At 41.0% G+C, this 16,885-nt stretch overlaps 1 protein-coding gene across 2 annotated transcripts in view; it reads left to right on the top strand.

The window, feature by feature from the left end:
* Positions 1–727: 727 nt before the first annotated feature.
* LOC121930443 (casein kinase I) overlaps positions 728–16,885 on the top strand; it is a 62,576-nt gene continuing 46,418 nt past the window's right edge. The window contains exon 1 of one of the 2 annotated variants that reach the window (XM_042466752.1): positions 728–964. The gene's annotated coding sequence lies outside the window, so the exon portion shown is untranslated. Of the gene's footprint in view, positions 965–11,504; positions 11,725–16,885 lie in introns of those variants that run through there. The other variant, XM_042466751.1, reaches the window with a different exon arrangement.

Below are 16,885 nucleotides of genomic sequence, written 5' to 3'. Positions count from 1 at the left end.
GGCTAGAACCGCTGGGAGGTGCAATCCAAGGATATCTGGAAATGTTTCTTGGGAGTTTAGCATGTGAATTAAATATTCTGAAATTAGGAGGTCCCCTGGTCTAGACCAAATGATACATCAAGATCCACCATGTAGGCCTTGAGGTGAACTGTTAGACTGCTGACAATGGGATTATTTCAGTACAGTGTGTGGCAGGGGACTAAATCCCTTGACAGCTGGATGATTTTATTTGTAGTTTCAATCTGAAAAATGTTTGGAATCAAGGTTATGAACAGAGGAGTCCGCATAGCTACGTCTGTTTGAAGTACTAGAATTCATCACTGTGACATCCTGGAGGCCAGAACTATAAAACAATGCAGTACATTTCTCCACAGATGAAAACATAGAGCCTAGGACATAAAAGGTGAACCCACACACATCAGATAATATATGTGTAGCAAGTCAAAGGTGAAGCAGAAGGTGAATCCATTAACCTAAGAGACCAACCTTGGAGAAGAAATCTATTGAATGTTATCTAACCAATGTGTGTACAAATTCACCAGGTATCACAGTTGCCATAGGGATTGTGATTGTGACTTGGAGCCTGGATGGGGAGGGTGTTTGTGAGCTCTGTCCACAGAGATAGTCCATGATTTGAAGAGTCTGGAATAGAAACCTTTGCTCTGAGTAAAGTCCTTTGAACTAAGGGTGTCACAATCACAATTTGGTCTTTGTTATATGATGGAAGAACTCAGGTCTTCAGAAATAAGGTCACTTTACCAGATCCTCACAAATGAGGAGCCATTTTGTCAGAATGGTGAGGCCTAAACTGCTAATGAAGTGAACTTAGCCTCTATGACACCACATTTTCAATCTCAAGCTGTTGTGCATTGTCATTTGCTTGACAGAGTGGGTTTTTGTGGCCTGTGAGGACTACGCAGAAAACTGCTGAATCCCAAAGTAGAAAACAAACGTCTGGAGAAAGGTATAATGAAGTGGGCTTAAAATGGAAAGAATTGTCAGACATTTTCTAGATAGCAGAAATAATTTCTCTTGATCAGCTTGGTAATGAACCTACTGTGTGGAAGGAATTAGAGGAAGGAACTGGCATTTTAATTTTAATATTTTGCAGAATATGCATTCAGTTCTTCTGTGCCTTTGCTACCTTAAAAAGCCTATGAATTGATCAATGGCCATTTAGACGGTAAAACAGCACTTCCACACTAGGTGTTTACGTTGGAACTAATGTACTTTACCTCTAAATTGGAAGTAACACATTAGAAATAACAATGCTACCTATAATGTGTTATGAGGGGATTGTAAACAAATAGTAACAGCATTGTTACAGCTGGTAATTATGGTCTCAATCATTTTATTATTTTCAAACAGAATAGACTCATTGAATCAGTGGGATTTACCTATCTGTTGATTTATAATTTGAACAATTTATTGAATGGGTCTACTCAAGTTGGGAGCAATCAACAGGATTCTGACCAAAGTTAAAAAAATTAAGTGCAAGTAAATTGACATCCTTTGCATTTCAATATGGCTTGGTTTCTGTTTCTATTTTTGATATAGTTATTTGGGGCTAGTTATTAAAATGTAACTCCAACAAATATTCTTCAAATTCACAGTTTTTATAATTTCATCTTGACTGAATCTAAGACAGCGTTTTTTACCTCTTGATAAAATTTCCTGATTTTTAGAAAGCTTTTGCTAAAACCAGTTCTTTCACTGGCACATTTATTATTTTACTCATGAATTTCTGCCAAAAATGGCACTCAGATCAGACAACCATAGTTACCGTAATGCAAATAAAAATAAATGCAGCTAATACATAAAAACACAATAAAAAACTTATAAATTAAAAGAAACTTTAGCAATTAATCAGTGGCTAGTGTAGACTTGTCCGCCCATTTTTAAAGCTCTTTATAGAAAGTTGGCTTCCAATTGTCATCTTCCTCTATCTTTTCACCAATTCTTTATTCTTTTCTCAAATATCCCCAAGAAGGGATTCTTTTCTCAAATATCTAATATTTGGAAAGGGAAGGGAAAGAATAGCAAATCAAACTCAAGATGCATACATGGGCGCACTACAGACGCACCAAAGGGGCGTGTTAGGGTTGAGAAGGGGCGTCACTTCCTGATGCCCCTCAACCCTAGTACAGACCGAGTCTGTACAAAATGGCGGTGCCCGTCCACACGGGGGCCGCCATTTTGACGTCGCGGACGCATAGCATCCGGATGTCGCACGCCGGAAGTGACGCTGCGAGTGCACGACTAGCGCCTCGTGGTGCCACTTCCGGGGCCCAGAAAGAAGCCCCATTCCGGCGCTTCTTTCTGGCTGCACCCGGGAACCATGCGGTTTGGCCACTACAGTTCCCGGACGCAGCAACTGGCGGCGGCAGCAGACCGCCCGTTTCGGGCGGTCTGTAACGCGCCATGGTTCTTAGAATTAATCCTCTGGTCCTTTAAGGTGCACAAATGCACAGAGGTCAGAAAAGTTCTTGTTTGGACTGTTTTTCCCAGAATTACCCCCACCACCAGCATGGGATTTATAGCTCCAAAAGTAACATTTCCAATACTTGCATGTGATATTTATGCAATTACAAAGTAACATATTGGGCAGGTAATCCATTTACCATCCAGCCCTTTCATTATAGCTGCTGTAGTGGGCACAATCACCTCACTATTTGTTTGTTTGTTTAACAAATTAACACAAGAAGGCTTTTCTGGCTGTCATTAAATATTTTAATATTAGCAGAATACTGCTTAGATGAAAGAATGCTATCTTGCTGCAATGTTGCAATACAGTACTCATCTTAAAAAAAGGATAACATAACTTCTTCCCCTTTTCCCATAATTAACCACTTGTAATCACACTTGTGATTAGAAAGTTTGTTTATTTTCTGACATTTCATTAAATAAATTTGAGCACCTTGGTGCTAAATAATTATTTTAAAGCTGCAGTGATCAATTTGGAGGATTCAGGAGTTACCTTCTCTCTCCATTTGCCATGGGCAAAGTTGGAAATAGAAGTCTGATACAGAGGCTAAAACAAGGTGGAAAAGCCACGATAGGGGGAAAATCACATAGTCTCCAACTGTCTTGATTTGCCATCCCACTTTTTGAGGGTGCTTTTAAAATGTCCGGGGTTTTTTTTTCTGTCCTTCTCCCACTCTCTCCTTTCATCCTGTGGTTACTACAAGGGCTGCAACAGCAGGACGGGGAAAAGGAGAGAAGAGGGTGGAATTTTGAACTTTCCAGTAGACTCAGGCAAAGGCAAACCACTGCAGCCTCTTCCAGCTGGCTCTTCCTCCACATTAATAACCTCTGCCAAGTTGACCACACTTTCATATTGCTTGGTCACACATATCCCAGATTTCCTCTGTGAAATGTGGTGGAAATGTCCCTCGCCAAGAAGGGATTGGGAGAACTTTGGAAAAGTCCCACAAATTAGAGGTCTTTGGGGGGCATTTTGGAGGCTGTGCTTTGTTCGTCCCTTATCTAATTGCTGGCTGGGAGTTATGTGATTTGAAGTCCAAAATACATCAGTGAAGTGCCAGGTTGAGGAAGACTGACGCAAAGCAAGTTATCTAATAATCTGTGCAATTAGGTTCTGCCACTGATCAACTGATTTTCTTCTTTCTGTCTCCCCACACCCCCAGAAACATGTAGGCTGTTCACTCACTCTTCAAAAACATGTGGTATGTTTAAGAAAAAATGGTATACAGCTTTAAAAATGGATGGTAAAATTATTTATAAAAATTCACTTTAAAAATAACTTTTAAAAATATCTAGAAAACATTACTAATTGCATTAAAATTAAATTAAAATTAAATTGCTATTGCTATTAAACTGTAGTGTTGCTTGTACTCATTAAGTTACTTTTGAAAACTCCGTCCATACAAAATGTGCCTCCAGTACTATGACTTGTTACTCACTGTCCATGGGATGGATGAGCAACCATGACACTAAAATAACTAAGGTATAGAGTTACCAGATCATGAGTATCCGGGCTCTGTGAGTGTATATTCCAAACCTGACAGTGAGGGATAGTGCCTGGTGATGTCACAGGGAGCAGTGTGTAATGATGTCATTAAGTATGACACGTTAAACATCAACCACGATTTTTCAGAGCATGTCATTTTAAAAAGAAATCTGCACACCATAAAACTAATAAAGGAGGGAAAGTCTGGAGAGGAAGAGAGGTCTCTAGAGAGTACACAGCAGTTGTTCCAAAACAGTCTATACCACTGAGAGCCAACTGCATGCAGTGGAAAAACTCTCATATTCAAGGCAGCATTCTTGCCCTGATGTTCCTCTCCCTGGCCTGAGGCCTGAAAAAGTGCAGCAAGGACTTGAGATCTGGAAACCCTACTAAGCATTAAAGCTTCCATGCTAGTTGTCATAGACACAGTGTTCTTAATATTTCCTGTTTTATCAATGGCTTTTTCCCCTCTCTGCTCTAATTGTGCCCCATTACACTTGCTGTTTCTTCCTGTCTATAAAAACTCTTTGGCTATCAGTCAAAAGCTGCCTCCATTTTTTCTCTCTCATGCCTGTCCTCTGAATCCACTTCCTTTGTTTTCATTTGGACTACTGATCCTATGCAGTTAACATCTTCCATCCATTCTCTCTCCTAATAATGGCCCCATACAGACAGGCCAAAATAAAGCTGCTTCGGGTCACATTGGAAGTATGCTGTTTAAATGATACATAGATACTAAGAATCTGGAAGTCATGCCAAAGCCACAATCCAGTCCTAAGGACTAGAGTGCAGCTTTGGTGCAGCTTCCGGACTCTTAATACGCATGCATCATTTAAACAGCATACCTTCAAAGTAACCTGAAGCAGTTTTATTTTGGCCTGTCTTGTTCCTTCAATGTTGAGGGTGTCTTTAAAGAATAACAGAAAGAGCAGCAGCAGTCATGTTGGTCTTGAGAGTATGTCTTTTAATTGGAATAGCAGCAGCTATCAGTGACTACAGTATTATGGAATCATTAGTGGAATTAGGCATCACTTAGATAAGTAAGCAACTAAGGATGGCTCATAATGGCACATGATATATATGTATGTATACTATAATTTAAAGTGTCTGTCTGTTTTGCTTCATGATTCCATGTTTGGTCACAAAGGGGCAGTACAGTATAGACGGGAGGCTCCGTGCTGCCCCTGTAAGCCCCGTGTCTGTGTTGCAGCATCCCCATGCTGCAGCACAGAAGCGCTGCAAAAAAAGATCCACCTAGAGCAGCTTCTTTTATGCAATGGCGGAAGTAGGAAGGGGCACTGCCATGACGCCACTTCCTGCCAGTGACGTCTGATCACTGTACAGCGTTGTCGTCATGGCAGCCCCCATATTAGGGTTCAGAAGCGTGTTGTGGCTGTGCGCTCCCAAACCCTGATATTGTTGCTGCCATGCCACAAAGCACCCATGTGTACCGGGTCAAAGCCACCAAATTTGGTACATTATCTAATGGGATGAACACAAAGACTATACTAAAGAATTTCGAGCTGATCTGCCTACTGCTTTGGGGACACACACACACACACACACACACACACACACACACAGAGAGAGTCTGTTATTTGCCTTATGAATCAATTTAACCAAACTTGATATTTACCCTTAGGCTAATATACTGAATATTTTAGTTCAAATTCAGGACTGATCACCACATTTTGACATTACTTGGGGAAGGTGATTGCTGTGTTAAGTTATTTCTTACACAGAACTTGATGCAATAAACAAACAAATCTGAAGGATTGTACATGCTACCCATCAAACTTCACCTTCATGCAAATCATAAGTGAAATGAACAATATTAATGAAGGAAACACCATTAAGTTTCCATATATGTGTTTGGTTGGGCTCTTTCACACTCCACTATTATAGTAATATGATTCCGCTTTAACTGCCATGTTTCCATCCAATGGAATCCTCGATTTGTAGTTTAGGGACAGGGAATGAGAATTCTCAGCAGAGAACTCTAGTACCCCACCAAATCTCAGTATTTCACAGGATGTAGAAATGGCAGTTAAAATGGTGAAGTCGAAGGCTTTCATGGCCGGCATCCATAGTTTTCTGTGGGTTTTTCAGGCTATGTGGCCATGTTCTAGAAGAGTTTCTTCCTGACAATTTGCCAGCATCTGTAGCTGGCACCTTCAGAGAATCTACTTTTCTAGAATGTGGCCACATAGCCTGAAAAACCCACAGAAAACTATAGCCAGCTCTCTCTTCTGCTAAAAGGAGTCAAAGACAAAAATAACAGCATGTAAGTGAATAGATAATAAAAATGTACATTAAAATTTTAAAAAGGAAGGGGAAAGGAGTCTTGTGGAACTTTTCAAACTAAGCACAAACTTTTGTGGACTACAGCCCACTTCTTCAGACTTCATTTGAAGCATTTTGTCTACTGAAACAGACTAACACAGATACAGTATCTCTTTGAAAATAAGACAATAAAGAAAAAAAAGCTGATTATGGGGGAAGGGCAATGCTCAATACAAGAAAAACAATACAAAGCTCACTATTTTGGCTTTCAAATTAGATGCAAGACATCTGCAAAGCCAAAGTGGAGCACAATGATAAATCCTGGAGAACAGGATGAGTTCCCAAATGTGGATGCTTCCTGAAGTCATGACATTTTTTTAAAGAAACATAGTTTTAAAAAGACACACACAGAGAAAAAAAAATATCCTGAAGCCCTATTCCTTCCTTTTGTTAGATTCTTTAATATACTGTATAACCTTGCTACAGGAGTCATGTAACGTTAACTGATGGTTATCATCAGGAGATGGGTTTCATCAGGAGAAATGATACAGTTTAATTAATCCACCCTAAATTTCACCTGTAACAATCCTGATATGTGTGACACAGTTAAGTAATTTTACACTCTGGAGGTAATGCTCTTTTAAACACACGCGCATACACTTACTGCATGAACTCCCCCCCCCCAGGCCACACTCACCAACTTAAAAAAAATTAAAAGCCGTTTTTAAAACTCTAGAGTTGTGTGTGTGTGTGTGGGGGTTGCCATGTTTTTGCTCCCCACCCCCCTTCTGGCAATCATAGAACTGAAAGGGATCGCAAAGGACATATAATCTAACTCCTATCAGCAAAGGAGTTATGAACAAAAGATCTAGTGGTGGCAGTCAGATTGAAACTGATTTAGACTGGGGTAGACTTTTTTCCCAAACCAGAAATGGCATCTGATCTTTTCATTTTTTTGTAAAGGCCTCTTCTGGTCTTAAAACACAACAAAAATCTCTAAAATAGGATGAAACTGCTTCCTACATCCTCGAGAATGAGGGGCATTTCAGTAAGCACATGATTCACTAAAAAAAATTAAGTAGTTCAACACACCAAGGTCTGATCAGGGCATATGAAGACCCTGGATGCTGGATAGTTGCCTACACCAATTCAGGTGGTACACTTTCCTTCAGTGTGTGATAGCTAACTTGTTGCATTTGGAGATCATCTTGCTCATTTTGCTATATGGAGATCTTGACTTCTGCCCCAAAGTCCTGCTACGATGTCTTCATTGCTTGCCATATCCGTGCAGCTACATACCCACAGCTAGTTAGACAAGTCTGTGGAATAAATTATAGCAATTGAAATGCTGGCATTCATGTCACCTGTCAGGCTCCCATGGGCAAAAGGTGCTTTGGGACTGTTCAGAAGTGACAAAGTATATTGTTTCAACACATCCTGCCTGCGGTTGTGGTTATAATTAATTTTGTCTCAGCTTCCACGGGAGCCAAACAGTGAGGGGCTTTGGGTACTGATAACAACGCCTGCTTGTTAATGTCCTCCAGTTCCTGGAGAGTCTTTCTCTAACAGCTTAATAACAGTAAAGGTGCATAAAGGAAATCCAAGTGGATTCATAGAACTTTGTCATTATACAGTGCCCTTGTTGTTGTTTTTAATACTGTTGCCAAGGAATCTAGTACAAAAGACTACCTGTAAGTCTGAAATTAGTTTGGATTATGTTAAAGAGCCTCTGCAGACCCACATAAAGAGCCAGTCTGGGGGCAAAGTGGGGGCGTGGCAACTGCATGCCGGTTGCCCCAACTCCACCCACCTGACCAGACGGTGGGCGGCATCATGCCACATCTTCAGTGCAGCGTTTACATGCGCTGTGCCAAAAAAGCAGCTAAAAGGTGCTACTATGGTGCCTAGGGCACCCTTTCCGTGGTACGAAAGGGAGCCACTTTTTTGCAGCTTCTTTTTGCGCCGTGGAAAGGCCAGATAGGCCTGTGGCATGTATTTGCTGCGGCCCCGATCCGGCAAGGAAAGGGATGGTTGCAAGCTGCTCCAAAGAGATGGTCTGCTGAGCCCCTAAAACAGTGATTCCCCAAACTGTGCTCTTTAAGAGATTTTGGAGTTTGGACTCCCAGAATACCAGAGTATTGGCCAACATGGCTGAGGCTTCTGGGAGCTGAAGTCCAAAATCTCTTAAAGAGCACAGTTTGAGGACCACTGCCCTAAAACATCTCAATCTGACTATTACCACCAGATATTTTTCTTCATGACTCCTATCACTGATGGGTGTAGGTCTATGATTCTTGTATGATTCTGTTGTTGCCACACGTTTTGTCAGGTCCAGTATTAAGAGGAGACCTGCTGGATCAGTCCAAAGAGCATGCTACATCTCATAGTGGCTACCTAAATGCCTCTGGGAAATTCACAAGTAGAATATCAAGGCAATTTACTTCTTTTGAAGTAACTGCTCCCCAGCAACCGGTACCTGTATCCAGACAACTCACCTTTCAGCCTGAAGGTTGCAAAATCTCTTCTAAAGGGTGAGAATGATGTGACCCTCCATATATTACTAGATTGCAATTGGCATCAGCCCCTGACAGAATTGCCAATTATGAGGATTGCTGGTAGAATTCACCATATTTATCCATTTATTAGATTTATGTGTAATGGGAATTTTTTTAAAGGCTAAAACAAAAACACTAAAAAGTTTCTATCTTAAAAAACAAACTAAAGAAATCAAAATATTCAACTAAAATTGAATTACAATAAAAGCAAATGTGGAACCGCAGAAAACATAAGTGAAGTGCATAGAGTCATGAAGAGCATTCACATACCCAAGCTTTCCAACTGTCCCAATTTCGCAGAACTGCTTAAGCCTCTGCCCCCCTCCCCTTTCAACTGTTTTTAAAATGTCCAAGTTTCTGTCTTCTCCTCCCACTTTCATCTTTTATCCTCTGCTTACTTAATTTGCTGCAAACTGAGTTCAAGTGCAAGCTTGTTTGCACACAGATAATTCAGCAGGCGGGAGAGGAGGAATCTTGTCCTTCTCTGTAGACTCTCACAAAAGCAAACTGTTGCAAGCCACTCCTAGCTTGTTTGTTCTTCGTGATTGACACCTTTTGCCATCTTGACCGCACTCTGATGTTATTTGGTCACACGCGTGTCCCAGTTTTCATCTGTGAAAGTTTGAAGGGTATGCATACCTTTCTCTTACTATGGAGAAAAGCTGCTGCCATACCACAAAATTAATGCACTTTGACACCATTTTAATTGCTCTGGCTTCATCCTGTGGAATCCTAGGATTGGCAGTCTGTTATGGCACCAGAGCTAGCCAGAGAAGACTAAACATCTCACAAAACTACAAATCCCAGAATTCCATAGCATGGGGCCATGGCAATTAAAGTGGTGTCAAACTGCATTAATTCTGCAGTGTAAATGCAGCCTAAGAGCCCTGCACTGTGGTGGTCGCTCACCATCTCTAGTTTTGACTTTGGAAAGCTTACTGTAAACTCCCAGAATCCTCTGTCTTGGCTGGGGATGCAAGGGGTTGTAGGCCAACAGCAACCAACCCCCCCCCAACATTTGAAATAATTGCAACTCACCTTTTGCTCTGGAGACATTTCTGTCCTTGATAGCTGCATAAACAAAATGTAGAAGAGGATTAGCAAAGATTGTCTAAATTGGTTCAAAGCTCAGGAGGAGAATATGCAAAGAATTCAGGAGTTTATCACATGGAAAGGGCGAATTGGTAGAATCCCATGCAGAAATGGGATTTTAAAATCTGGGTGTTGTTTGTCAGATGCATTGGTGTGAAAGAGAACGCGAAAATAATCTGAATGGAATTATTTTGGTTAAAAAGATGAAAAACATGTTTTAATATTAATAATGTTTAATTATTTTTTTAAAATAATACTCCTGTCTTTTGAAATGATTGTGATGTGCCTTGAATCCCCCTCTGGGAGAAAGGTGAGATATATATACATCCTTGAAAAAAATACACTTATCCCTTCGCTGGGATTAGGGGCACAGGACCCCCGTGAATGTGGAAAGACCACAAATAATAAAAATACTTACCTGCGAGCATCTCTCAAGGAATATCTAGGTCCTCCAGTGCAACTCTGTGGTCAACATCTGCCAGACACTGACCATAGTATTGTGCTGGAGGAGTTAAATATGCCTAGAGAAATGTTCTCTCTAGGACTCTCTAGATCCTCCAGTGCCACTTTTGGTTAAAGTTAACCACAGAGTTGCACTGGAGGACCTAGATATTCCTAGAGAAGACATAGTCACAAAATCCGTGAGCCATCAAATCCACAGAAGTCAAAGCCACAAATGTGGAGGGCCCAGTCCCTTCGCGGTTTTGAGTCATATGTTCTCACAGAATTGCGCTGGAGGAAGTACAAACGCTTAGCGGAGCGTTCTCTCTAGGACTCTCTAGAGGTCCTTCAGTGCCACTTTTGCTTAAATTTGACCATAGAGTTGCTGCACTGGAGGACCTAGGCATTCCTAGAGAGGACGTAGTCACCAGAACCTGCCGATAATCAAATCCACAAAGAGCATAGTATATTGTAAGCCTGAGGGCGGGGAAATTAACAATTTGTAAGCCACTCTGAATGCCTTTTGGCTGAAGAGCGAGGTATAAATAAATAACAAATTATTATTATTATTATTATTATTATAAACTAACGATTGTTTTTTTAAATTTATTATCTAAATTTAAAATACAAAATATAACATACAAAAACTTGTGTTCCGATAGTACACTATTACAATCACAAATTATCTCATAATAATAGTAATAATAATAATAATATTTATTTGTATCCTGCCTCCCTCTCCCTGTATTGGATTATAGTTCTAAATTATCTCATTATATGCATATATATATATATATATATATATATATATAAACATATATCATAATAATAATATTTACTTGTGTCCTGCCTCTCCCTGTATTGGATTATAGTTCTAAATTATCTCATTATAGTCTTATATATAGACTGTAGTAATATTATATATATATATATATATATTACTACAGTCTTACATATTGCTACTGTAAGGTAATGAACCAAAGATTGCAGTTTGCCAGGCCCTTGTTGTTGTTGTTGTTGAATCCTCCTGTCAGAAAGAAGAGAAACAATGGGCCGCGGCCCCTTTAAAAACCCGCCCCAAAGGGAGGCCTTTGTAAGGATGACATCAGTGGGTTTGGCTTGTTGCAGAGAGGAGGCTCAATGGAAACTCAATGAGTGTGTATGAGAGACTGGGCACAGTCCACACACAGGCGGCGCTCTGAGGAGGAGGAAGAGGAGAGGAGGAGGAGGAAGCAGCAGCAGCAGCAGCCGCCGCCGCCGCCACTGCCACCACAGCGGCGCCCGGCCGCCTTTCCCAATCCTCTGCCATCCTCCTTTCCCCGGCTTCTCCCCGGCTTGACAACCCCAGGAGCAGAAGCGGCAGAGGGGCTCCTACCCGGCGGGGTGAATATTGGGGGGATCCGAGGCGGTTTGGGGGTACAAAGCCCGGGGGAAAGGCAGCCCCCTCCGCCTCTTTTGTGTCGCCTCTTCTTCCCCTTCAGAGGAGGAGGAGGAGGGAGGGAGGGGGCGCTCTCGCTCCTTCAGTTCCGAATGAGGCGGCTGCCGTTAGTTTTGTGTTTTATATATTTTTATGGGGCCAAATGATGGGAGGGGGGGAGAAAAAAGGAGAGGCGAAATGGCGGGGGGCCTTTGAAGGGAGAGCGATAGAGGCTGTTATTGCTGAGGAAAACAAAGGACCAGGAGGGGAGGGAGAGGGAGAGACAGAGAGAGGGGGCACCCCTCCATCTCCTCCTCTTCCTGGCTCTTGGATTTCAGGAGGGGGGAGATATATATATATATATATATGCTTCCTATTTCCTTCATATATATATATCTCCTGAAATTCAACAGCCTCTCTTATTCTTCCTATATATGTATATAGTATATTACTCTCATTTCCTTCTGAAATTATATATATATATAGACACACACACACTGAAATTCAAGAGCGTCTCTTATTTTCCTATATATATATTTATATATTCCTCCCATTTCCTTCTGAAATTATATATATATAGGAAATGGGAGGAATATATATCTCCTGACATTCAAGAGGCTCTCTTAACAGCCTCTCTTTAGGGAAGCTGTTTATGTATAAATAAAGGTTAATAATAATAATAATATGTACTCCTTGTCTTCCTTTCTCTAGGCTCCTCGACCCCATTAAAAAACAATTTACTATTATTATTATTATTATTATTATCATTATTATTATTATTATTTTGGAGGAGGAGGAACTGTTTATGTACCCCTTCCTTCCCCATCCCTAGGCTCCTCGCCCCCATTAAAAACATTATTATTGTTGTTTTTGTTGTTTTGGAGGAAGAAGAGCTGTTTATGTAGCCCTTGTCTTCCTTTCTCTAGGCTCCTCGACCCCATTAAAACAACCTAATACTATTATTATTGTTATTTTTTGGAGGAGGAAGATATATTTATGTACCCCTTGACCTCCTTTCCGCCCGTTAAAACATCCTACAATACTATTATTATTATTATTATTATTATTATTTAGGAGGAGGAAGAGCTGTTTATGTATCCTTTGCCTTCCTTTCCCTAACTCCTTGACCCCTATAAAAAGCATCAATTTAATACTACTACTATTATTATTGTTACTATTTCAATGTAATAATTTGGAGGAGGAGGAATAGCTCTTTATGTACCCCTTGCCTTCCTTACACTAACTCCTCGCCCCAGTTAAAAAACAACAACTTAATAGTAGTAGTAGTAGTAGTATTTTAATGGACTAATTTGGAGGAGGGAGAGCTATTTGTGTACCCCTTGCTTTCCTTTTCCTAGGCTCCTCGACCCCATTAGAAAAACAACTCAATAGTATTAGCTACTAGTATTTTAATGGAGTAATTTGGAAGAGGAGGGGGGGGTTGGGGAAGCCACCTTTTCCGGTTTGCGGTTTTTTTGGGGAGGGGGGGGGGGGGGAGAGAAAAAGAAGCAGATAACCATTGTGTGTGTGTGTGTGTTTCCCCCTCCTCTTCCTTATACTTAAACCTCTGTGTATGGTTTCCAAACAGATAGTAAGTAACGGGTATTTATCTCTCTTCCCTCCCCACAAAGCTGTTATTCTTCTCAGCACAAATTGTGGCTTTTTTTATTTTGTTTTTTGAAGGAAGGGGCTAAGGAAGTGTTTTGCTTTGACAAATAATAGGATGTGTGTGTGTGTATTTGTGTGTTTTGGGGCATTGTGTGTCTTGGGGGGGTACCATTTATAATGTTGTACATCACGGTTGCCTTTTGTGCCCAGGAAAGGTTGGATATTGGGGACAGAGGATGATGGGGGGGTATGTCTTTCTTTTCTCTTCACCCCTTCCCCATATTCCTTCTAAACTGTTGTTTCTTTGTGCCAGACGAAGGCTTTGTAGTGAGGGTCTTGCAATAAAAATGTAAGTTTGGTGTACATTTCCAGTTAGCTGCTGCTGTTTGAAACCTTCCTGTTATTCTTCTGGTTCCTCTCTCCTCACCCCCCCCCTCCAAAAACCCAAATGCTTTGATCATTGCTTGAAGGCAATATGATTAACTTAAATATCTTATGGGTGAGTGATGACAGGAGATTGTATCAGGGTTTTTAATCTCGTTTGATAATGTCTGCATTGGTGGTGTGGTAGAGATCTGCTTTGGGATCCTTTTTTCTCACTCCCCCTACAATGAGGGTGAAGTGTTCAAGAAGGGAATGGGAGAAGAAAGAGAACAAGCCATAGTATCTTTTGGGGGGAGGTGATGGAATTATATTTATTTCTTCTCCCATGTCCTCCCCAGCATTTAAAGCTGGTATGAAATATGCCCCCCTCCCTTTTAGGTCTCCAGCCTAGAAGAAGCATCCATTATGTATCTGGTCAACCCTGACACAAATCTGGCCCACAGTTGCCCTAGGTGCATTCTCCTTTCCTTGCAAATCAAGTAAGGCTAGTAGGAAAGTCTCCTTGCTTGTAGAAATTGTTCAGGGGGGAGAAAGGGGGACAAGTGGGATGTTCACACGCTGACACCCAGTTGTGTGAGGTCTGCTTTGTGTGCGTATGTACACACATTTATAGCCCAGCAATTGTATGTATTTCTGTAATATCTAGTAGGTCTGCTGGAGTGTATGGCATCATGCTAGTTGGGTTGTAGCTTTCTAGAGTTGTTAGAGGTAGGGGTGTGTGTGTGTGTGTGTGTGTGTGTGAGTGAGCAAGCAAGAGAGGGATATTAATAAATAATAAGCATCTACTCATGCAGAGTACTGTACATGCATTAGGGCAATGTGTGGGAATCCTTCCTGATAGTAGAAGAGGGAATTCTTGGTTTCTCGACACCCTAAGGCTTTTGTTCTACTTTGGGGAAGGTATGGGCTTCATTTGTATAGATGGAGGAAAAGGCCTAAGGTTAGAAACCAACTAATCAGGTTATAGTGGTAGATGGAAAGGGGGAAAGCTAGTCTTCCTCCTCTCTTCCTTTCAGTTACTTGAATGTAACTCTCAAGGTAAACTGGATGTTTGTAGCCCTTGGCATGAAACTTGTCAAGCTGCCTTTTGTGAACCCTGTGCCCAGGGGTTTTTCTTCTCCATGGTACACATGCCCTACTGGATAGGAAGTCCCTTGAATTTAGATGTATTTAAGTTCCTGTGTTTCACTACTGTCTATGGAAAGGCAACAGAGATTCTTTTTTTCTTTGTTCCTACCCCTTTCCTTTGTTGTTCTCTTGCTTGTTTTTATGATCTGGATAACATCTCCTGTGAGGAAGGGTAGGATATAAATCACATCAACAAATTAATGCTAGTAATCTGCTTTTTACAAAGTATTTGGTGAACAGTCAGTTGGAAGCATTCTTATAAAACTGAGCAGGATAATCCAGAACCAGTCTCTCACAGGAAGCTGTTACAGGAAGTTGAAAGGTCACAACTAGCTTGGAAAAAACACCCCACAGTGAGCAGCTGGGTCCCTGGGGACCTAAAGGAGAATCTCCTCCCTGAAATGGGTCACTAGCTGATTCAGACACTGAGCTCTGCTTCTTATTACACTTATTACCCTTTGCTTTTTAGCAAAGCTGATGGAGAAAACATAAACTCCTAACCCCATGGAATGAGGCACTGCCACAGTAACTTCTGAAGGATGCTGGCTTTTTGTGACACTTAATTTTTCATGGGGGGGGGTAGGAGAAACATGTGATCCTCCAAATGTTGCTGGTCTCAGCACTAGCCAACACAGCCAATAGTAAAGGATGTTGGGAATTATAGCCCAGCAATCTCTAGGGGATACATTTTCCATTACTAGTTTATTAGGGATACAGGATCTTGCCCTTCCAGCAGGATAGATTGTGAGCCAGTATGAGAGGTTTTGTCACCAAGTTACCTTACCTGTTTCTTCCCGCTTTTTTAGGGCTGTCCTCCTTTTGTAAATTTTGCTTGATTGACTTTAGAAAGGAGAGATGCCAGTGTATTCCTTACTGATAAATAAACTTGCACGTATTGTGTATTTATTATGCCAGGAGGCTCCACCTCCTGGTGTGTTTAGGGAAGTTGGAACTGTGGTTTTCTTTTAATCTATGGTAAAATGTTCTACAGCATACACAGAATAGTTCGATAGGTGTCTGTAGCTCATCCATTCCTCCCTTTCTAATCTCATGATTAATGGAAAACATGGATTTGGATGTGCCTAGAACTCCACTTATGGTTCTTATTCTAGCATCTTATGTCCAACAGCTTCCCTTCTGCTCTACCCTGTCATGCAAAAGTCTCCCTTCATCTACTTAATCCTTGCCCGTTCTTCCAAGCAACCTACCCCACGAGAGCAAAGCCTGCATGGAATGCATTAATAAACATGCATTACATAAATTAACCATAGAGCAGCATCCTCTTAAAAAAGCCTCAGACTCCTCCCGTTCTTCAGACAGATCTCTTGTCATTTGAACAGGAAAATAGCACAAGATGGTGGCCATCCCTGGGGATCTTGTTGGTGAAACTCCTTAACTCCCATTTGGCACAGGCCTCAGCAAAGAGGTTGTTGTATCACAAACACCAAAAGCGGTAAAGCTCAGGTTCAGCTGGATCTCATGTTTATACTTTGTAGTATGCAGAAGGATACCTTGGGGTTACTGACAAATTTTAGAGGCATGTGGATAGTGATTTCAACCCAAGAGCCTGTGTGAATAATGTAAGGGAGAAATTTGACTGGTCATGTTGCTTTACAGTAGTAGTCCCATGCTGCTGTACAGAAACCTGATATTTGTTCAGTGAAATGGCAATGCTAAGTCTTAGGGACATATTCCCATTTCTCACCTACTCTCTTTGTCCTCTATGAACTTTAGAAATACTATTCTGGATTAGCTTAATGTTTCTGTTGATGGGGAGATATTTCAACAGGTTTTTGAGTTGGGTTAGCTTCTTCCACCATTAGCTTCTCTTACAGGTTTTGCCAAAACCGACATTCTGATCTTAAGCCTGTTAAACTGTAATTCTGTGTCTTTGGTTTTGTACAAAACACAAAGACATCCATGCTGCTCATTTAAAAAAAACAACTAAAATCATTAACATTATATCTTAATCAGGCCAACCAAGAAATATTTAAAACCTTTTGAAAT

The sequence above is a fragment of the Sceloporus undulatus genome, chromosome 5 (genome assembly GCF_019175285.1).
Source record: "Sceloporus undulatus isolate JIND9_A2432 ecotype Alabama chromosome 5, SceUnd_v1.1, whole genome shotgun sequence".
In the NCBI taxonomy this organism is placed as follows: domain Eukaryota; kingdom Metazoa; phylum Chordata; class Lepidosauria; order Squamata; family Phrynosomatidae; genus Sceloporus; species Sceloporus undulatus.
Note: the sequence above shows the minus strand (reverse complement) of the source record. Positions and strands in the feature narration are given on the sequence as shown.